Source organism: Camelus dromedarius, chromosome 1 (assembly GCF_036321535.1).
Source record: "Camelus dromedarius isolate mCamDro1 chromosome 1, mCamDro1.pat, whole genome shotgun sequence".
NCBI lineage: Eukaryota > Metazoa > Chordata > Mammalia > Artiodactyla > Camelidae > Camelus > Camelus dromedarius.
This window is the reverse complement of record NC_087436.1, coordinates 93,973,691-93,996,581: the sequence shown is the minus strand read 5'-3', so window position 1 is coordinate 93,996,581 and position 22,891 is coordinate 93,973,691. Positions and strand designations below refer to the sequence as shown.

The window sequence follows — 22,891 nt, the reverse complement described above, 5'->3', positions numbered from 1 at the left end:
ATACTCACTCCTGATAAATGACTGCTGAATCCATATTCTGGTAGACCAAACTTTCTTTTTAAATCAAATCATGTCACTTCCCTTCTCAAAACCCTCCAACGGCTTCTCTTCACACTTAGAATAAAATCCAAAGTCCTTCCCAGGGCTCCCTCCGGACGTGCCTGGCTCCCTACTTCATTCCCTGCCTCTCTCCTACCACCTCACTCCCTCTGACCTCCCTGCCTGAGCACTCAAGGTCACCCCAATCTGGGACTTCCCTTCCCAGCCTTCCCCACCTGGCTCCTCCCCCTGACTGGATTCACCTCCTCCAAGAAGTCTTCCCAGACCACTCTTTGAAAACAGCCCTCTAGTCACCAACCCTGCACTCTCTCTCCTCTTTCCTGTTTTTATTTTTCTTCTATACCTTTATTATTACCTGAAATTATATTATGTATTCATTTTTTATCAGTTTTTATTATCTCTCTGCCCCAATGAAATGTGAGCTCCATGAGAGAAGGAGCTTTCTCTTCTAAAACAGAGCCAGACACTGGTCAGTACTCATTATGTGAGAAATGAAATATCCCTACTTGGAAAGATAATAAACCCTGATGAAATATGTTCCAACACTCCATCACAATCAACAAATCCTTCCTTAGGTCTGCCTCAAGTCTCTCTTAATTGCAACAAAAGCCCATCTCCTTTACTTGAATCCCAGAGTGATGGACAGGGGTTGACCAACAAGAACCAACAAGCTGTTAAGTAATTCTTCAGGACCACAGAATTTTCTTTTCTTTCCTTTTTCTAATTTTTAAAATTTTATTTATCTGGGGGGTAGTGATTAGGTTTATTTATTTATTTTTTAGAGGAGGTTCTGGAGATTGAATCCATGACTTCGTGCATGCTAAGCATGCACTCTACCATTTAAGCTATACCCTCCCCCCAGGACCACAGACTTTTGAAGGTAAAATGGGGCCATAGACTCCAGCCCTTTTGTTTTGAAGATAAGTACACAGGCTCAGAGAGGGTAGCTGGATTCTCCAGCTCACAAGGAGACAGTGAACATCAGCAAACACCACGTCACTTAAAGGCTGCAGTGCCCGCCTTATTCATTTCTGCAATCCCAGGACCCAGCACAGTGCCTGGCACAAAGAAGTGCACCTGAGGAACAAGTGTCCCCACTTCTACTCTAAGTGCTCATTCAACTGAGCGGACTTCCTTCCTCTCATCACTGTCCCAACTGTAACTTCCTGTCCGAGAACGATTTCCAGTCACTTGCGTCATGTGTCATCATTTTCTGTCCTCTGTATGTAGGTATATATGACAGCATACCAGGCACAATAGTCTGTCTGGGGGCTGGTTTGATTCTAACATAATTCAAATAGGCCAGCATGGAAAATACCTAGGAAAAAGTGGGATATGGAAAGAAAACATTAAAAAAAAAAGACAAAAAGCTGGCAGTGTCCCCGGCCACAGGTGCTGTGACTGTCATGCAAGGCAGGAGCTTTGTCTGGTCCTTATTTGTTGTCCTGCAGCACCTAGCAGTGTGTCTGGCACACAGTCAAGGCCCATTTGTTGGGAGGGAGAAGAGAGGGAAATGACACTGTAACTTCAGCTTATACTCAGTATACAGTGGCTTTATAATAAAAAAACACTTCATGCTAACAGCTCACACTTGCAAGGTGCCTTCAGTTCTTAGCACTTACATACATCTTGTTATTGAATCCTCCCAGGTCATCCACCTTACCTGTAAGGGAAATGCTAAACCCTGGAAAACAAAGTATTTTTTAGAAGTCATTTAGCAGCCAAATCTAGACTCTAGTCTCTAACAAGACTCTATAGATTTCTATTCTTCTAGCATATGAGAAGCCACATGTTCTGCTGAAGAAACAGTGATGTGTTTGATTATGGGATGTTGCCCCAGACCCAGCTAGTGGTATGAAGCAATGCAGAGTATATGCAACATACTATCTAAAATCTGAAATATTCTGGATTCCAAAATACATCTGACCCAATAGGTTTCAGGCGAGGACGTCTCAGATTCACATTCAGGCAGAGAAGAAACCTGTCCACAGTTACGCAGGCAGGCTGGGATTCCAATCCAGGCGGCCTGATTCTGCAGGCTGTGCTGGCGGCCATCACATTATCCTGTCTCTGTAATCAGTGATATCGGTATGATCTGAAAAGCAGTTACTGCCTCAACTATTTTTCTGATGTGGCTCCAGGAAATAGGATTCAGAAAGTGAATGGCGGTGCCAGACTTGTATTGTCATCCATGAAGACTGATTTGGACCACCGGTGATGCCAGCTAAATGGGGGCTCGGGGACAGTAATCCAAGCACAGTGGACTTCCTGGGAAGTCATGGCCACATTCAGAAAGAGGGAAGACAAAGCTTTTGGTGATCAAAACATTCACCTCCCTGAGCACCTTCCCGAGAGCTTCTGGGAAACCTTGAGGAAGACCTGCTAGGAATCTGGGATGAGCTTTCCACATGCATTTATAGAATTATTCTATCGAGTGGGATGGGAGAGCTGTGGGTGGGGTGTGAGCGAGACAATGTGTAAGCAGAAAGGGTGTGTGTGTGTGTGTAAGCATATGCTCATTACAAACAGACTTTTTCCTAATGTCCAGAATGCTGAACAACTATAAATTATGTCTCGGCCTTTATTTCTATCCTCTAAACTAATTATTTGTTGAAATTAAAAAATGCAGCTTAATTTGGACCAGCAGTGTCTTCATTTCATCAAGAAGATGGCATGAATTCATTTCTTCAGATCTCTGTTTAAATGCTACTTCCTCAGGGAAGCCTTCCCCCAAAATACCCCAAATTAGATTGGTTCCCCTCTTTTCATGTCTCAGTGTAAGCTTTCCCTCATAGCACACATCACAATCTGTGATAAAATACTTGTGAGTTTATTTGTTCACTGTCTGGCCAGCCCCACCAAACATCTCCACGAGGGCAGGACCCTTGTCCATTTGCTCCCCTCTGTATGCCCAGCATGTAGCACAGCACCTGACATCTCCTAGTAGCTCAGTCAACCTCTGCTGAATAAATGAATGAATGAATGAATGAGTCTTGAATTTCACACACACACAAAAAAACCCAAGAGCTGGCCAGCACGTCACCAGTAGACACATACGGGGTCTTCTCCCAACTCCGAATTGTGAAAGCTTTACCGCCCAGGCAGTCCTATTGGGCAATCCATCATACGCTGCCCAGTGACATGTTCTCTCTTTTTAGGTTGTTTCTTCACTTTATTATTCTTATTTAACTTTTAACCTGTTTACATCTTATCTCTCAAACTAGATTAGAAGCACATAGAGTGTAAGTTATTCTGCCTCCAAATCGTCAAGGCTCCCTCACTAGCATTTCACATCTACTCTTCCTATATGGTTGCTTCATTGGGTGCTCAAAACATTGCAGGTGGAAAAACTGAAGACCCCAAGTGCAGGACGGTGTCTAAAAAAATTGTTTTAATAAGTCAGGAACGCCCAGGAAGACTGAGCATTGTTTAAATATAAAATACAAGTTCTAACTTTGCTTATGTGAGTGATCAACATAAGGGCAGAGAAAATCTTAATTCAGCAAAGTTCTTTTTAGTTTCATGAAATATCCCCTCCGCCATTCTTTGGGTCCCACCCAACTTGGGAAAATTCTTGGTGGTGCAAAAGTAGGATTTTTGTTGTTTTGCTAAGTCAGGCCCTTTATTATAGGGTAGAAAGAACACTTGTTCCTGATTTCTCAATTCCTCGTTTCTGCTGGTAGCAAAAAATCTGCCCCAGCCCTGACTCTCAAGCACAATAACCACAAATGAAATAGATAACTCGGTGTTCCTTTAAATTTACATATCTCAAGCAGTTTTTAAATGGTTATTTTTGTTTTTTGGTCTAATTACTTATGATAGATGTTAGATGGATTAGCAATTAGGTCTGTGAATCATTCACCCCTAGTCGGGCACTCACTTTTGGCATTATCCTGTTCTCATTTTCTGCCCCGATCCTCATGGAAGCAAAACAGTGAAAAACCAGACCAGTCAGCTGAAACGCTGTTGTCAAAACACAGCCAAACCACTCAGAATTTTCACAACTCTCAGGCATTTCCTAACACGGCCAGGGTCACTGACAGTAAAAGGTTTCACCAACATCACCTGTGGAATCTGAACCCACCCCATGAAAGTTGCAGAAAACTCGAAAATGCTTTAAGCACTCACTCAGGTCAGTCTTTAGTATAAAAGGCATACATTTCTGCATTGTGATTTTCTCCACTTTCCCGAGGCACAGGTGCTCCCAAGGAGTGAGATTCTCATGGCCCAGCACCTTCTTCCCATCCTTAGATGGTCAACAGAGCTCAAAGAGTTCTTGCCCGGGTCCATTTTTAAGTCTAATCAGAGCTCACAATATAACCAGTTCCTTGGATGGAACTGACAGATGGCCCGGCTCTCCCTGCTCCTCCCAGTGCCGCTTTTATGTCACTTGTAAGCCTGAGCAGCGAGGAGGCGGCTCACCTGCCCTTTGAGGTGGTCCTCGCGCATCTCAAGTTATAGCATATTCCGTGCATTGTGTTGGTCTATGTCCTTTTTGACAGCTGACCACTACAAGTCAAAAGTTGATGTGGGTCCCTTTTTTTTTTTCCATTATTTGCCATGTTTTCCACACCGGCCATGTGCCGGACACTGCATTAAAACAGACCGTGTGTCTGGTTTTAACTCTCCCAACAACTAAGCAAAGTGGTAACTGTTAAACTCACTTTCAGTGAAGGAGACTGAGGCTGTGAGAGATTGTCTTGTTAAAAAAAAAAAGAAAAAAAGGCTTCTAAGAAGTAGGCTGAGGCTCACACAGGCACCTCTGTTCTGTGTGGCCCACTGTTGTCTATATCAGTATAACCTAATAAATTCCTTCTTTATTCTCAAAAAAAAAAAAAAAGGTAGGCTGAGACTTAAAACTTGGTCTTTCTGGCATTATTCTATCATCTTAAAATAATAAATCCTTCCACTAGGAGATGAGAAATCCCTGTCAGTAACAGTCATTAGAGGTCCACAATGCATGGTCCACTCAATAACTTGAAACCTGTTTCTTCTACTCTACAATGCACCAACTTTAACATTTTAACATGGCAGATAACCAATGTGTATATTTACTCATTTAAAAGGCTATTATTAAATCAGTTGCATGTTTTACCATCTGTACAGTCAGATTACAATTCAGGCAACAAGCCCCCTAAGAGAGAATCTTCAAGATCCACTAGATTTAAAGATATGCAGAATCAATAGAAAGAGACCACTAGTTGGCCTGGCTCCAAGGCTGCAAGATCAATGTGACTAAAGGAAAATTGTGACGATCAGAAGAAGAGGGGGGCTCCCTTGGGAAACCTAGAAAAAGCTGGACAGGTAAGTTGACTGTTCCCACTGACGTTAGGTTCTCCTGAAGTCACTGGACCTCAGAAGGTTTCCATCCCAAAGACAAGATCAACCAACTATTGATCTTGAAACAGACAGAGTTGTGCCAGGCCGGGGTGGAGGGCAGTGGGCATTAAATTTTAAACCCCTTTCCTCCCCTGCTCTAATTCCATGCTCACTCAGTAGTCTTCCAAAATGATTTGCTTCTCCCTGTTCACCCAGGGTTGAGAGAGGATGTTCTCATTTCCTCAAAGTAACTTTATTTCCATCAAAAAACATTGATGGAGGGCCTGCTCTAAGCCACATCTTGCTGTGCTAGATGTTGGCCTAGAACTTCTGCCCTAGCCCTGGAGTAGGAGAACCTCTCCTCCTCGTGGTGCCCCTCATCGTGCCCCTCTTCTAAAAGGTTGGGGACCACTGCCCTGCAGTAGAGTTTCTCAAGCTGGCCCAGTCCCCTGGAGAGCTTGTTAAAAATTAGATTCCTGACCTTGCCTTGGACTTTCTGCATCTGCACCAAATAATGGAAGGGTTTGAAAATCTCTCATTTTAAACAGCATCCTAGTAATTCTATGCATCAGGGAGTTTGTCAGCCACAGTTCTCTGGCAATTCATTTAGCTTATTGTGGGTGTAGGCCCAGTAAGAGGCAATATATTTAATGCAGTGTGATACACTGGGGATTCAGAGTTTAAAAAATTGTTTTGAGAAATAATAATACCACAACTTTTGTTATCAAACCCAGCCCTTTCCCTCATTCCTTTGCCCCAAGTCCTACCAAGTAAAGTCCAGAAACTTAGATCCTGTCCCATTGAGATGCCACATGACATAATATTCAGATGATCAGCAAATGTTAGGTAGCCCAGGCTGATGGTAATATTCTGAACACTAACATAGCCTTTGGCCCAATGGTTTGAGCAAATGAGCACTCAGTACTTTTTTCAATAGCCTGGCCTGCTCCTTTCCAGGCCAAAGCCTATAGAAGTTTTTACATGCACCCTAATACACTGTTCCTTGCAGTTGATAACATAATTTGCCCCAAAAATGCTTCCTTTCTATTTACACCTTAGAAACAAAAATTTGTTTTACTGATAATATATTTTTCCCATACTTCAGTAGTACTGGTTCAATATATAAGGCTGCTCAGAAGTAATATTATTCTTAAAAGAGACAGTATCAATGAAGAATTCACTCCAAGGGGTGAGAGTTATATCTGGTGGACGTGAGGCTCCAAGTGCCATACCCCGAGAGGGTCAAGTCCAGTGTAGACAGGCAGTTTAAAATCATCCAGAGTGAACGAATCCATGTGTTATACCAGATGGGTATTCTTCAGCCCTTGCTAAAGTCAAAAGTACATTTTAATGTGATTGCAGACCTCTGAGCTATTCACCACTCAACTAGGCTGGCTCCAGATAAATTCTTTTGCTTCATAAATAGCATTTAAACAACAAACACCTTGATGATCTGTGGTGCTTTTCTTTTTCTTTTCTTTCCTCTTTCTTTCTTTCTCTTTCTTTCTTTCTCTTTCTTTCTTTCTTTCTTTCTTTCTTTCTTTCTTTCTTTCTTTCTTTCTTTCTTTCTTTCTTTCTTTCTTTCTTTCTTTCTTTCTTTCTTTCTTTCTTTCTTTCTCTTTCTCTCTCCCTCTCTCTCTCTCCCTTTCTCTCTCCTTCCCTTTCTCTCTCCCTCTCTCTATCTTTCTTTCATGATTAAATGGCTGAAAAAGCTGTAAAAATGCTCTCCAAACTTTGTGGCTGTATTCTGATTATCCTACAGGATCCCCAGGGGGGAAATTCTTAGAATTATGCCATCTTAAAACACTGAAATACCTTAGATATTTACTAGTTGATCTAGATAAGAAAACTGAGATTCAGACAGGTAACTTGCGCAAGGTCATATGACCAGTCAGTGTTGGCTGGCCCAGATCTGGCGCCTCTCCCACTGCATGCATGGTGGTACTCGGAGTGAGTAATGTCCACATGCAGGACCTAACCTCCCACCTGGTCCACGCTTTGGAATTGCCTAATCCAGAGGGGTAATAAACATTCCTCCTAGCGTGGCTGTGTTACCAAGGCTGCTACTTTTTTTTTTTTTTTAGGGGTGAGGTAATTAGGTTTATTTATTTATTTTTAATGGAGGTACTGGGGATTGAACCCAGGACCTTAGGCATGCTAAGCATGCACTCTACTGCTGAGCTATACCCTCCCTACCAAGGCTACTTTTTGAAATTAAACAAAAGTGATAGCCCTGCAGTGATGCATCCCCTAGGTACATCCTTCAGGAGGACACATTTACAACTGGAACTGCCTGGTGAGTTTAAAAGTTATGAAAAATACAAGGTACAGAGGTCATTCCTTTCTATGGACAGCAAGACTGCAATCCCCACGCTGCAGTGAAGTGTGACCGTTGATTTAGCTCCAGCCCGTGGATGGAAAGGAAATGATGCATGCCATGATGATGTGAGTGTGGACATGGCCCTAAAAATCTACCGGGCACTCCCCTCTGGGCTCTTTCCTCCTCTGACTGACTGGGATAGCAATGCTCAGGCAACCCTAGATCTCAGTCTGGATCTCCAAATGAGTTCGTGGAGGTGAGTCACCCTGCCAACCTGCACACACACCCGGATTGCAAGATCTATACTTCTACTGGGTGATCCACTGACATCTTGGGCTCCACATACTACTCAGCCTATCCTAACAAATACACAGGGAATCTCTGAAGACTGGGGAAAGTATGGCTTTAAAGTAGGAATAAATAGATAGCACAGGTAACAGATCTACTAGTTTATCATCAACCACAAAGCAGCCGGAAGGAATCAACAGGATTTGAGGAAGGAGAAAACATACTGGACAAACTTAGTTTCCTTCTAGAATAAATAAAGAAAAAACCCTATCTTGCTTTTAGAAAAGTTCATTTATAAGCTGCTTTTTGAAACACAGAATGCCTTTTCCAAAGAAAGAATGTTAGAAATGATGTTCAAAACCCCAGGCCCTACCAAAAAATCTTTTTTGCCCAAATGCAGTAGAAATGATTCTAAAAGTAACAGCAGCCTTGTGGGCCTCCGAGGCCTGAGGATCCTCAGCGGTAGGAGCCGGTGCGGGGTAGGGGGCGTGGCGGGTGGTAGGAAGGGGCAGAGGATCTTCTAAGCAGAGCCCCAGGGGCTGAAGGCCTGGAAGGAGGGCCCTGGCATGGTTGGCTTGGGTAGGTTGGGTAGTGAAAGCAGAGACTGGGTAGTAGCTGAGAAAAAACTGTTAGCCTCAGTCTTGGAGAGGGCACAAAATTCATCTGTCCAGATGCAACATTCTTCATCCTGTACTTTATCAAGGGAGGCCATGAATTCAGCTAAGCTTCCACAGTGTTTCTGATCTGATCCCAAATGGCAGTTTCATTAATGAACTGTGAAGTTATTTTCTCATTCATCCTGAGCTGCCCTAGTGATGTTAAGCAGTACTCAGCATGGTACTTGATACTACACGGCAGTATGGTTAAGAGCCGAGGTACCTCAAGGGCACAAATACAGACCTGTCAGCTGGCCTCTAAGCTGGAGCAGGGTCCTTGATGCCCCCGTTGGACTGGACGTTAACCTTTTACTTGCTGGCTTATGGGCAGATCTCTTGTGGGGCAGATCTAGAGGTTCCTGGGGAGGGGGCAAGTCAGGCCAGGCTGGTGGGGGTAGGGTCACATGGGAGACTTGGAACAGTAGCCATCCACCAAGAGGTACAGAGAGATTTCAGTATTTTAACAACCAGCATGGGGAAAACAACAAGCTCTGGAAACAGACCTAGACTCAAATCTTAATTCTGTTACAATCCAACTGTGTGAATGTGGGTAATTTATTATCTCCCTACACCCACTCCTCAGTATATACCATCTTCAGAGCAAGCCCAAAGTTCAGGGATAAGGATAAAAGAAAAATAGAGGATAAGAGATAAGGGTACAGAATGAAAAGGATAAGAGGACAGCAGGAGAGTCAGAGGAGGAAAAAAAAGCAGCAAAGGGGAACCTGGAGGAGGTCGCCACACACTGAAGAGAACTGGGAATCCCTACTGCCAGTGGTAGGGACCATCAGACCAAGTTAGACCTTTGGGTTAGAGTCCAGTTGTCTTGGTTCAAATCCTAGCTCCATCATCACTAGTTGAGCTACCTTCTGGCTAATAAGTGTAAACTGAGTTAACAGAGGTAAAGTGCTAAGAACAGTGCCTACCTGGTAAGGACCACTTACCTTAACTATTCTTTGCTCTTATTAGTCATTGGTGGCACCATGAAAAGAGCACTGGACTCGGAGACATAAAGCTCTGCCACATCCTGGGGATTTTAAGGAAGTTACTGAAGTGACTGAACCTGAGAGCACGTATCTGTAAAATGAGGGGAGTGCCTCATAGCTAACATGGATTGAGCACGCACCTGTTACTGTACCCACTGTAAGTTTTCTCATTTAATGCCCACAATACTTTGATCAAGATTCCATTACTATGCCCATTTTCCAGATGAGGAAACTATATCTTCAAAAGGTGAAATAAATATCTAGCCCAAGGTCATAAAGCTAGATGGGGCCCAGCCATGACTTCAGGCCAGTTCAGCAAGACACCAGATCCTGCTCTCCGAAGCACTGCACTCTGTGGTCTCGATCAAGCTCCTGTGAAAGCACAGCAAGCGTGCTTGCTGGGCATCACAACAATGCTGTACAGCACAGCAGACGCATCTGGAGAAAAGACTGCAATCAAATGTCCATAAAAGCCAAAGAAACGTAGGGCTAGCCTAACAGAATCAAGATAAAAGTCAGAGGTTGTCTGACGTGACTCGGGATGGGGCAAGACAAGAGACAGACATAAAAGCTAGGGAATCAAGAGGCCATGTGCCTAACATCCCCATATGATTGATAAAGTTATCATGCTTTATAAATAAGATAATCTAAAATTATTATTTATATATTAAAACATACCTTAACACTGACTTTTAAATTTTTTTCTCATTTTTATGTTTATTTCATTTTGGGGGGAGGGGGAGGTAATTTATTGTGTTTGTTTATTTATTTTTAGAAGAGGTACTGGGGACTGAACCCAGGACCTCGTACACACTAAGCACACTCTACCACTTGAGCTATACCCTCCCCTCAACACTGACTTCTACTGTGATCTCAGAAAATCATTCTAAATTCCTGAAATGAATAAGATTTATACCTGAGAACCCAACAACATTCTTTTTTTTAAGGGTTGTTTCTACCATATCCTTCGATAAGGAGACTTAACATCGTAAGATGCCATTTTGAGTTAATGTATAAATTCAATGTGTTCATCTCTAAAAGAATAGCAATGGAGTGTCTTTGTTTTTTGTTTTTTTTTTTTTTTAGGAGGGGAGGTTTAGAATTAGATAAGTTGATCCTAAAATTCATAACCAGGAAAATTCTGACAGAAGGCTACCAGAACTATCAGATATCAAAACACAGTATAAAGCCTCAATACATAATTAGTTTGATCCAGGAGGAACATAACTTAATGCCAGACCTCAGATTATTTCTACAAAAACATCTTCAAAAATAGTCCAGTCAAGGAGAACCAGGTGCATTAAAAAACATGAGTGAGAATCAGCAGAAATACAGGAAACAAAACTAAACTCACAGGGACTCCAGATATGGAGATTATTAGGCAGAATATAAACAACTATGCTTATTATGCAAAATGCAGTTATTGTCAAAGGTCGTCAAAGGGCTAGTAGACCAACAACTGCCTCCTTAGCACCAATAATGGAAGCCAGAAAATAATAGAAGAACAGCTTCCACGTGCTGGGAAACAAACCAAAACTACCAACTTAGGATTCTATTCGCACTGAATATATCTTTCAAAAATGAAGTTCAAAATAATGACATAGTCAGTGAAATGAATACTGAGAGTCTGCTGCAAGTAGACTGCCACCAAAGGATGCTCTTTAAGCAGAAGGAAAATGGCACAAGATGGAAAGAGAATACAAGCTAGAATGAGGAATAATTTTTTTAAATGGTGAATTTAAACCAACATCAATTACATAAAACAATCATGATAATGTCCTATGGAGCTCTAATATAAAAAATTTTAATAAATTAAAAATACTAAACAGAATTAAAGTACACAACAACAGTAGTACATAAGTCAGAAAGTGGGTAAATGGATTTAAAAGCTGTCTAGTAACATAGCATGGATGCTAGAAATGTTTTTTAAAAGATAGACTTCCAAATTAAAAAAGGGGAAATGGAACGATAAAACAGACACCTATATACAAAAATCAAATACTGGTACATAAGTAGTCAGAGCAATGAAATAGACTAGAAAATCCAGAAATATATCCAGGTCCATATGGGAATTTATTAGACAACAGAAGGGGCATCTCATACCAGTGGAGACAGGGACTATTCAACAAATAGTCTAGGTGTTGGGACATCTAGATTTCACTTAGAAAAAACAAAATTGGATATCACATCACATAACACGATAAATTCCTAATGGATCAACTATTTGAACGTGAAAAATTAAACCATAAAAATTCTACAAGAAAACGTGGGAGAATTCTTTTTATAACCTTGAAACAAGAAAGATCTTTCACTATGACTTATAAACCAAAAGCCATAAATTAAAGACTGATAAATTCAACTACATACAAAATATGTTTAAACCACAAACAGAATAAAAAGAAAATGATCAACAGGAAAATGTCCACAATTTACATCACAAAGAGCTCATTTCTACAATTACAAAGCAATGAGAAAACAAATAATACAAATCAATGAGAAAATGAACAATAAACCAATAGAAAAACGGGCAGGGGATGGATGGAGTTGACAGAGTACAAATGACCTTTAACTTGTATGAAAATATACAAGTTGAAAATACACTAAAATATCATTTCTCATGTATCAGATTGGCAAAAATCCAAAGGTTTGATAGAAACATATTAACATACTATGTTGGCAAGGCTGTGGGGAAATTGGTACTCTCATACATTTCTCATGAGAGTACATACTGACATCCCTACACTTATCTATCATACTATATATCTATTATAACGGAAGTAATTCTACTTTGGAGAATTTTTCCTGCAGATAGATTTTATGCCTGTAAAATGACATGTGTACAAATACTTTATTTCAGCATTGTTTTTAATGGCAAAAGACTGGAAACCAATCAAATGTCCATCAACAGGGGACTAGCTAAATAGATTAAGGTAAATCCATACAATGGAATACTAGTCTCTGGTTTTTAAAGTCAGTGTGGAAGCTCTCAAGATACCAGATATCAAGAGATCTCCAAAATGTATTGCTAAGTGAAGAAAAACAATAATCTACCTTTTGTGGGAAAAGGGAGTGGATCCTATAAGTCTATCTGTTTCTATAACATAAAGAAATCCCTAAAGGACAGATAACAAGCCAAGACAGCTGATATAAACACCTAGTTTACTTGGGTTAAACAATAATGAAAAAGTGCTGTGTCTTTATTATAATGCATTCTTTGTTAACTTAATTCTCCTATGAAACTCCTTATTTATTTAAGTACAATATATTAAAATTCACCACAAAATTGTGGAAGTGTTTTCTATCCCTAGCAAGAATGGAACAGAAGAGTTAACCTGATAAACATATATTATATGCATTTTTAAAAGACATATAATTCCAAAAACATTATCTGCATTATCTTTGAGTTGTGGGTTTACAGATGATTTTTATTTTCTCCTTTGTGCTCTTTCCTGCTTCTCTCTCAGCCTGTTTTATTTTTATAATTAGATTAAAATTTATTCCAATAAAGTAAATATCATAAAGAGGAAGTTGTCTTCAGTGGTTAAGTAAAGGAAGAAATTTTGAGTTAGAGGGTAATTAAAACCTGGAACAGTTAACTAATAAAGATAATTGGAATTTCCATGTCTGCAAAACTTTACAAAAATAGTACTAGACATCTTTGGTTTAAATAATCGTTTGTTAAAGCCAAAAGGTGGATCAGGTGACCTTTTGCAACAAAGATGTCATAGCAACTAAAGAGCAGTGTTTAGAATCTTTTCTCATTTAAGTAATTAGAAAGAAGGAGACTGATTAAACAGATAAAGAATCTAGATTGCATAAACGGTCTTCAGTTCTGCAGCCCCTCTGCAAGAGTTGTGACTTACTAGGCTTTTGAGATTTAAAGTCTTCTCCAAGGATGTAATAAAATCCTCCAAAAATTTTTACATTGAATATAATTTCATTACTTCATGAATGGCTGGGGCTAAGAAACCTTGAAGACTTTTATTTCTTGATTCCAGTAAACCTCAAAAGACCCTACTGAGACAAAAGAAGAAGTTAAGGCAACAAAGAATTTCCACAGATTCTAAAAAAAACTCAATGGAATGACTCCTTCCAGTCTGCTAGACAGACTTGTGTTCTATAGGTATGTTTTAGAATTTCGTGAGTAATCACATGATCACAGGTGATGGGAGGAGAGAAGAAAACAGCAAGGCAGCTATCAAAATATTGGGAGAGGCAAAACTGGAGGGAGTGAACAAAAAACTAAGAGAAAATTTAAAAGGTTAATTTAAAAGGTTACAAAGATGATCAGGTAGTCATTTTTCCTAAAATGTGAGCGCTGTCATGGACCTCAGAGCAATGGTCCTCAACTGACGCCATTTTGCCCCAACTCCAGAAGTTACTAGGCAATGCTGGTATCCAGTGGGTAGAGCATCCAGGGATGCTGCTAAACATTCTACAGTGCACTGGACAACAGTCCACAACAATGCAAACTACCACCTGGGGAATGGGGTAAACTGGCCCCACAGGAACACTCAACAAATACTATCATTCACAAAGAGAATATTATCACCATAGCCACCTGTAAGGAAATATCTATACAGAGTAGCTATCTATAAAGAGGTCTCACGAAGTTATCTGGCCTTGAAATGGGACCAATAACTTTGTCCTCAATCTCCCTTGGGCCACTTTGATCAGTGCCTACTGTGTGCCAGGGTGACCAACCCCCTTAGGTTTGCCCAGGACTGTCCTGTTTTTTTTTTTTTAAACATTTTTTAATTGAGTTATAGTCATTTTACAATGTTGTGTCAAATTCCAGGGTAGAGCACAATTTTTCAGTTATACATAAACATACATATATTCATTGTTGCATTCTTTTTCGCTTTGAGCTACCACAAGATCTTGTATATATTTCCCTGTGCTATACAGTATAATCTTGTTTATCTATCCTGCATATGCCTGTCAGTATCTACAAATTTTGAAATCCCAGGACTGTCCTGGTTTTAGCACCAAGTGAAGCCACTCTGTTGGCCAAGGGCACAGTGCCATTTGGTCATTTGGAGTTTTTCCCTGGGCCTTTCTTTTCTCACAGGTAACAAGCTCCCAAGGTCTGGCTCCAGGAGAGAAAGAAAGGGTTTACTCTCTCAGATGCTCTCGGTACCTGGAGACTGCCTCTTGGCAAACAGCCCCAATGGGGCTGGGTGGAGCCCCCTGGGGTCTCTGGTTTATCAAAAGTTCATCATGTTCTACCCCCACCCAGGTCAGGGGTCCTTTGGACAGGGGCCCTGGAAACACTCCTGCCCTGGGGGCACACATAGCTTGCTAAGAGGCAGGGTATGCAATCAGCACTGGCTCACCTTTCTTACACTCCTCCTGGGGAAGCACTCCAGGCAATGGAATGCATTCCTTGAGAATGGAGGCCCTTCTCCTTATCTTTCCTAGATTATACTCTCTCATCAGCCTATTTCTTATAAATGTGAAACATTCTAACTACTATCTATTCTCTGATCAATATGAAAGCCTTTCACAAACTCTAAAATGTAAAATAAGTGTAAGGGACTGTGTTTGAGGTTAGCAATTGACTTAGCAATTGACGGTTGTTTCCCTTTCTTGCCAAAAAATCGTAATTAGCATGTGGCAGGTACTGTTACAAGCAGTGTGTATATATTATTTCATTTAATGCTCACAAAAATTCTATGAAGTAATATCATGATGGTGCCCATTTTACAGACAGAGAGACTGAGGTAGAATGATACTGAATAATTTTCCCAGGGTCACAGAGCTGGCGATGCTGGGAGATCAGATGCAAACAAGCTGGTTCCAGAGTTCATGCTGGACGCTGCCACCTGTCACTCACTCAAGCCATTTCAGGAGAAGAAGAGAGTTGCTCAGATAAAATGCCCCCCCCTGCCCCATCTGCCCCTATCCTAATGAATCATTAACTTTCAGCTCACCCCATGCTTTTGGTTGCTTGAGGGTCACGTGTCAGAGTAGAAACCCTGAGTGAGTCACTCATGAACACATGACTGTGCTCTTAGTTCCTTGTGGGTTTGCTTCCTGAAACAGCCTTCCTCGAGTGCTGAGCCGACAAATGGAATGGGACCAGTTTCAGTTCTGGGAAAGAGGCTGAACTCCATCTAGCCAATCCCCGCATCCACATTCCAGCTCTCTGTGAGTGAGTGACCAGTCTAATGCCAGCCACAGGGGCTTCTTCAAACAGGGAAATGCCTGCTCACAAGGGTCCCTGGCCAACAGACTATCTGCAGACTAACACCTTGCAGGCAGCCTCAGAAAGACCAGGGAGTTAATAGTTACATGGAGACCGTTCTGGAAACAGTTCACGTGACTGACAGTCCAAACAAATGCAGAGTATAACAGGTACCTGGTCAGAGTCCATGAAAAAAGAACGACGTTCCCCTCTGCCATTTATGCTCACCAGCTCTGTCCCAATTTTTCAAAATTCCTGTGTTTTCTTCCCTGATCCTCTCTTTTTTGGCATTTCATGCTTTTAAAAAATGTCTGGAATAACCTTAAAGTTACAAAGAGACAGGAACACAGCCAAACAAGAAACCAAAAGCCCCAAATCTCTGTCTTATCACAGGTATTTTCAAACTCTGGAGTTTTCTGCTACTTCAGCACCAATCTTAGGATCAGATGGCTGTAATACCATTGTGTTATTCCCTCCTAAAGAAACCAACAAACACACAAATATGATTTTTTGCCCTGGCACTTAACAGATATTTGTTGAATAAATGGTCTCCCTCTGACTCCATTTTCTACTTCCACTCATTTTTAGTTTTTTACATATATAAGTTACATGTACACATATGTGTACATACATAATTTTCTCTTTCACATTAATGCATTGATCGACTATATTATTTAGGCTATCAAGAGGATAACAGACATAACGTCTCTATCTTCAGTTCCTCCATCCGTGGATGGTACTAGAACAGTCCTTGCTATGAGGTACTTGACAGTACTTGCTTGACAGATAATGCTCGTAAAATGCTTCACACAATGCCTGGTGCACAGCAGGTGCTCAGAACATAGCAGCTACAGTCACTGAACAAAAACCCTAAATTAAACAGAATCTATTTGTTCAGACTATGGAGATAAAATTCTATTTATAACTTTTTAAGTAATTATGAAAAATAAGACCTGACTTTGGGGAGAACTAGGAAATTCATTGGGCCCACTTTATGGAGGTCATTCAGATCAGAGTAACTGCGCGTGCACGCGCGCGCACACACACACGGGTAAATCCACACTAACAGGAAGCTCTGGGGAAAACTTCTGAAGCATTTTTCCCTGTGGGTCTTTCTCTCCAATATTTTGGAGTTACTATGTTGAGAAAGTGGACTTTAAGGTAGATATTGACCAGCAGAAATACAAAACATTTTCTCCCAAACTCACCATTACTATCCAGAAAATCTTAAGCAAAATCTAGTAATTTTTTGAGCCCAAAAATGCTTTTAGAGTGTTTCCCCAATTCTAGTTCTCCCTAAACTCCAACATGCCAAATATCATGGGCTTCTATCCACTACAAAATCTTTCTCCAACTAAACTTGGTTTGATCAGCAAAGTCAAATGATACCACCTCACTGATATTTTCTAAATTTGTTTACTTCTACTTACAAAAAAAAAAAACTTAGAATCCAAGTGACTCACCTGTACGCTTGATTCCTTCCCTCTTCCTCATTGTCCTCCTCCCACTTTCTAGTACCTTCTCTTAGTTGTGAAAGATACTCAAACTGCACAACCAATGAGTTTGGGTTCCTCATTTGGAACCTAAACTCTAGATCCTCTTCTTGGTTTCAGGGCTCCAAGAATTCCTCAGAACACTACAGGACAGCCTTGTGGACAGCAAATGAGGAACCTCACACACATGGCAGAGGCCCTGTGACCAGAAACACAGTGACAGTTGATCTGGGGACTGGCTTGTGGGCATTTACCAGCAGGGTCAGCTGCCTGTCCCTTGGCCTTTTCCTCACCTCATTCTTTTCTGTGGTGGCTGATTCCCAGGGCACCACAAAGCAAGAGTGATTCATGACCGTCCTGAGTCCCGTCCTCCAAGTGGACCAGCATCACAGTCTCACCCTAATCTCACTGCAGGTTTCAAACAAGGATCCCAGCAGTCCCCATCTGAGGGCGTCTACGCATATGGCGAGAACCTGGCCCTCGGTTTCAGACAGATGCGAGTTTGAATCCTAAATCCCCCTTTCTTGCTGATGACCTCAAATGCATCACATACATAAAACTGCGATAAGAATACCAACTACATGAGCTTGTTAGATGTCATGTCAAGGACTCCAGTGTCTGGTATACAGTGGGAGCTCAAAAGAAGCAGCTATTATTTTTTGTTACATTTGGGAACTCAGCATCTACATCATGAGCTCTCAACAAACAGTAAAGAATAGATTATGTTAGAGCTTAACTGTTTTTTGCCATCAAATTAAATCACCCTTTTTTTCTTTTGCTCCTAAAATACATGACTTGACAGAATAATGCTGCATCACTACCCCTTTAGTTACATTATCAGCCTCAGAAAAGAGTCAGCCCAGATAGAGAAAGGGCCTGGAAGATTCATCAATTATGCACTTCCCTACAGAGAATTTTGTCTGACCTGGGAAGCAAATCGAGGTTTATGATTGTCGTAAATTAGGCACTAAAACAAGCGAACTGACAACACAAAAATCACCATAAATGTCCTTGTGTATCAGGCCATCGGGGTTCTATGGAAATGCTGTTATGGAGGGTTAAATTGTTGCTTGTCATTCCTAAGATTTACCCAAAATATTCTGGTTTCAGAATATATTCACTTAGCAAGTTTTGATGTACCATTCAATCAGGCTCAAAGTCCACACAAGTTGGGGAAATCCCTATCACATCATTCAATGTTTTTCAAAGGAGCTGTAAGTGCAGTCCCTGTTCAAGATGTGCAGAAGATGAGAGGCTGGAGGAGAGAAAGGTTGGGGCATTTATTCCCTAGGTTGCCTCCATCCTGGGTTCCAGAGGGAGTCTGCAGCCTTTACCAAAGGCTCCTGGCAGGGCCTCTATTTTCTCTGGGTTCTTGGCAGGACCTCACGATCCCTTGTTGATTTCCCTAAACCCTAATAATCCCTTTATTAATCTCTCCTCAGTGACCCTGTTGCGTGTACATCTGTTTCCTATGGGGAATCCGACTGATGGAGCTGCCTCCCATCCACCCCAAAAGATAAAGTCCCTCCAGAAACTGGAGTTTGTTTCAAAACAACTTAGTTGTAGTGGCTGGCAGCAGAGGGAAAACCTTAATTTAGGGGTGTTTCACCAAGATTTCAAGCTCTTAGAACATCTAATAGAAATATCTAAGAATGCCTGCTATGTGTCAGCACTGGGCTGGGTGCTGGGGATGTGTGGGAACCCAGAGCTTACCCGCTCAGGGGGAAAGACCAGCTCTACGTAAGTAAACAAATAAAAAATTTCAGCTGGCAGTAAGTGCTGTTAAGTAAATAAAGCAGGGCAAGGGGATGGAGACGGATAGGGATCAGAGAAGGCCGCTCTGAGACTCTTGTGCTGAGAACTGGGTGAAGAATGGAGTCGGACTAGCAGAGATCTGAGGAAAGGATAATCTAGGCACAAAGTACAAATGCCCTGTGCAAATGCCCCGCCAGGAACAAGTGCGTTTGTTTGCTCGTTTTGCTGTTAATTACAGGAACGGGAACCTGGCGATGAAGGCAGAGGTTGGGGAGGTTGCCAGGGTCCCGTGACAATGGGCTTTGAAAGCATGGTGAGAAGTCTGGGTTTTATTCTCAATCTACAGAGATACCACTGGAGAGTGCTGAGCTCTGCAGGGGGACGTCTGGGAAGATGGAGAATTAGAAAGCATCACATAGAGATGGTTTATTTGGTTTCTTAGAGGAAGCTTTCTTCCTGAATGGTACAATCTGCTTGTGAGAGGATGAGGAGGAGCAGGGTGGGGAGTGGGGTTAAATTAGCCCTTCTTCAGAAGAGAGCTCCTAACCCACTAACAGAAAGTGCATTCAGAGTGTGTGTGCAGGTGGAGAGGGCTGGTGGTGGTGGTAATGGTGCAGTGGTGGGGTGTCTGTGTGCGTGTGTGCACCTGCATGCCCATGTGTAGCAGATGTTGGCGGTTGTATGCATGGCAAAGGCAAGAAAAAGCAAAGAAAAAAACAAAGAAAAGGCAAGGTAAAGCAACAGCAGCTATGCAGGGGTGGAGCCTGTGGCCCAGCTCGCCCTCCTGAACTCCAGCCCGAAGAGCAACTGTCTGCTGCACCCTCTCCTTGCAGCACCTCAGACTCACCACGTCCTGCCCTGACCTCATTCTCTTAACCCCAAACTTGCTTCCTTTCCTCTGTGCCCATCTTAGCAAGTGGATCACATCCTTCAAGTCACCAAGCCAGAACCCTGGATGGCGCCTGACTCTCCTTCTCCCTCAATCACTGAGGCTCATGGAATCCACTCTCGGTCCCCTTTTTTTGAAGGAAACATTAACTTTAAAAATTGAGATATAATTGATAGATAGCATTGTATAAACTTAATATGGACAACAGAATGACTTGATATATGTAGCTATTTGAAGTGATCACCACAATAAGGTTAGTTAATATCAATCAACCACATATGAATCTCCATGTCTAGTCTCCTTTCTTTCTATTCCCACAGCTACCGTCTTGGTTCAGCCTTGTATGGTTTCCTCCTAACTCCAGTCCTTGTTGCCAAAGAGATCTTTCCAAAACTAGTGTCTGATTGGGTCACTCACTACTCATTGGTCAGCAAAGCATACCAAGTCCTCTGGGATGGGCTCCCTGCCTCTCTCTCCAGTCTGATGTCTCGTCTCAACTCCATCTTTCTATACTATGACCCGACTGTTCTTTACAAACTATTGACGTTTCCTGAACACAGTATTCTGGCTCTAGGCTAGGTCATGTGTCTACATCAGGCCCCTGCCTATTTCTTCTCCAAACTTAAGTCCTACTCTCAATGCCTGTTACTTTGTCAAAACAATTCAACTGTCTCTTCCTCTAAGAAGTCTTGTCTTATCACCACCCTGGTAGAATCCATTGCCTCATTACTGCCTCTGCCCACAATGGACTCTCCTCCAACTTCTATTAGGGACATTTAATTGTCCTTTTTTATAAACTGTCTCCCTGGATTAACTAGTCAGTGAGAGCCTTGAAGGTAGGAGCTGTGTTATTGACCCTTTGTATTCCTAGCACCTATCAGAGAGCCTGGCTCACGGGAAGTGCTCAACACATACTCAGAAACAGAACCTTCAGAGAGATATGGAGTGTGCCAAAAGACAAAGTTAGAGAAGAGACACTTTGGGATCAAAGGCTAATTGCCAAAGAGGGTGAAGAACGAGAAAAGAGAAAAGGAGAACAAAGCAAGGTCAAGAATAAGACGCAAGGAGAGCAAGTACTCTTAACACTGAACACAACTTGCCAATGAATGGAGGCTCCGACAGCCTTCCAGAAACCACAGCAGCACAGCACACAGGGTCTTTGAGGGCAATGTCGGATACTTTACAAGGCCAGTCATAACAAGCACAATGATACCTTCACAATTAATAATTATCAACAAACTGAGAGCTTCTCACGTGCCAGGCCCTTTACATTGGTTGTATCTCTTAATCATCATAAAAATGCTATCAGGTAGGGACTATTATTGTCCCATTTTATAGATGAGGAAATCACGGCTTCGCAAGTTGAGAATACTAGTCCAAGGTCGTACAACTAGAAAATGGCAGATCTGGAATTCAAGCCCAAGTCTGCCAGCCTCCAAAATCTGAGCTTTTAACCACAATTACTATGGTGCTTACAGCATAAAATATCATTTAAGAGCTTTATAAAATCACCTATAGCTAGACTAATTAAACTATACTATCGAATGATTCTCTTAACCAGCTGAGTTGTTTAAAGTGTCAAAGTTTAGATTGTGAGATTTCCCCTAAGATAAGTGGAATTAAATATGTGATGCAGTTCTGCAATCAAAAAGTATCCAAGACCACCTGAGTTTGACAAGCTTTGAGGAAAAAAAAATAAGAATTACTAAATATATGTCATGATTGCCATGATACAGAATTCCCTGTCTGTGTTTTTAACTGAGCTCACTGTGATATTCTCTCAAGGTAAATTGGTGAGAACCCTGTGGACCATGACACAGAAGCTTTCGTTCCAGTCCAACAGACCAGTGCTGTTCTGTATTAATTCATGCGAGACATTTATGGGATTTTAAGTTTTATGGTAGCTATATTTAAAAGGTACAAAAGAACAGGTGACATTCGTTTTAATACATTTTCTTTAACCCAGCATATCCAAAACATTATCACTTCAACATGTCATCAAGATAAAAATTAATTACTAAATGAGATATTTTACATTCATTTCTTTTATGAGGTCTTCAAAATCTGGTGTGTATTTTATGCTAATGGCAACATCCCAATTTGGATGCTACATTTTCATTGGAAATAATCTGTATTGTATAAAATTTACAGTTGATAAAGTAGACATACATCCAGGTTGTTCCAAACATATAAGCTTCCCAATAAAGTTGTATTTAACCAAAGAAGTGTGTACACTGCTTTCTGCTTTTAACATTTAAATTAAGTAAAATTTAAAAAATTCAGCTCAGTCACACTAGCCACATTTCAGTGGCCACAAGCAGCTAGTGGCCATTACATTGGAAAGTGTAGCTGTAGATCATGTTTTGTGGGTTTTTTGGGTTTTTTTTTTCCCACATGCTCAAAATGGAAAGGTCCAAAAGCTGAAAGGAGTGCTAGCCAATACAGTGAAGTGACAGCTCCGGCCTTACAGGGAGCGTTACCTTTGCATTCACTGCTTCTGTTACAGTTGCACAACCAGTGGTTGAAAAATAACGCACAGAAAATGGCTGTGAGGCACATTATTAACTCATTATTTTGCTTTTCTAACACGTTGTACTTGGGACATTAAATGAATACCTAGCCCATGTGACTGGACTACTTAGATTTTATCCCAACAAATCCTTGTTTGCAAAATCAAGAAAACTAAGAGGATTAGGTGTTTCCATGTTACTTAAACTAGGAAAACAGAGTTGCTGCTGTTTATTTTAAAACTTTACTGCACACGGGGGGAAAAAATTAATGTGGAATGAAATTTGTGTGCCAAATAAAAATGAAAAAAGGAAAATAAAATCAAGTCCTTTTGAGCCTCATTCTTAGTATCTTTTTCATTTCAGAGCACCAGAACTAGTTTGCAATCATCAAGAATGGTGACTTTTATTGGAGAAAAAAGGAAGCAAAT

General features: G+C 41.3%; 1 protein-coding gene across 6 annotated transcripts in view; it reads right to left on the bottom strand.

Moving 5' to 3' along the window:
* Nucleotides 1–22,891, bottom strand: part of RBM47 (RNA binding motif protein 47) — a 147,827-nt gene that overhangs the window by 93,950 nt on the left and 30,986 nt on the right. The window contains exon 1 of one of the 6 annotated variants that reach the window (XM_064487228.1): nt 9–212. The exons of the other annotated variants lie outside the window; for them this stretch is intronic. The gene's annotated coding sequence lies outside the window, so the exon portion shown is untranslated. Of the gene's footprint in view, nt 1–8; nt 213–22,891 lie in introns of those variants that run through there. 6 annotated transcript variants of the gene reach the window in all.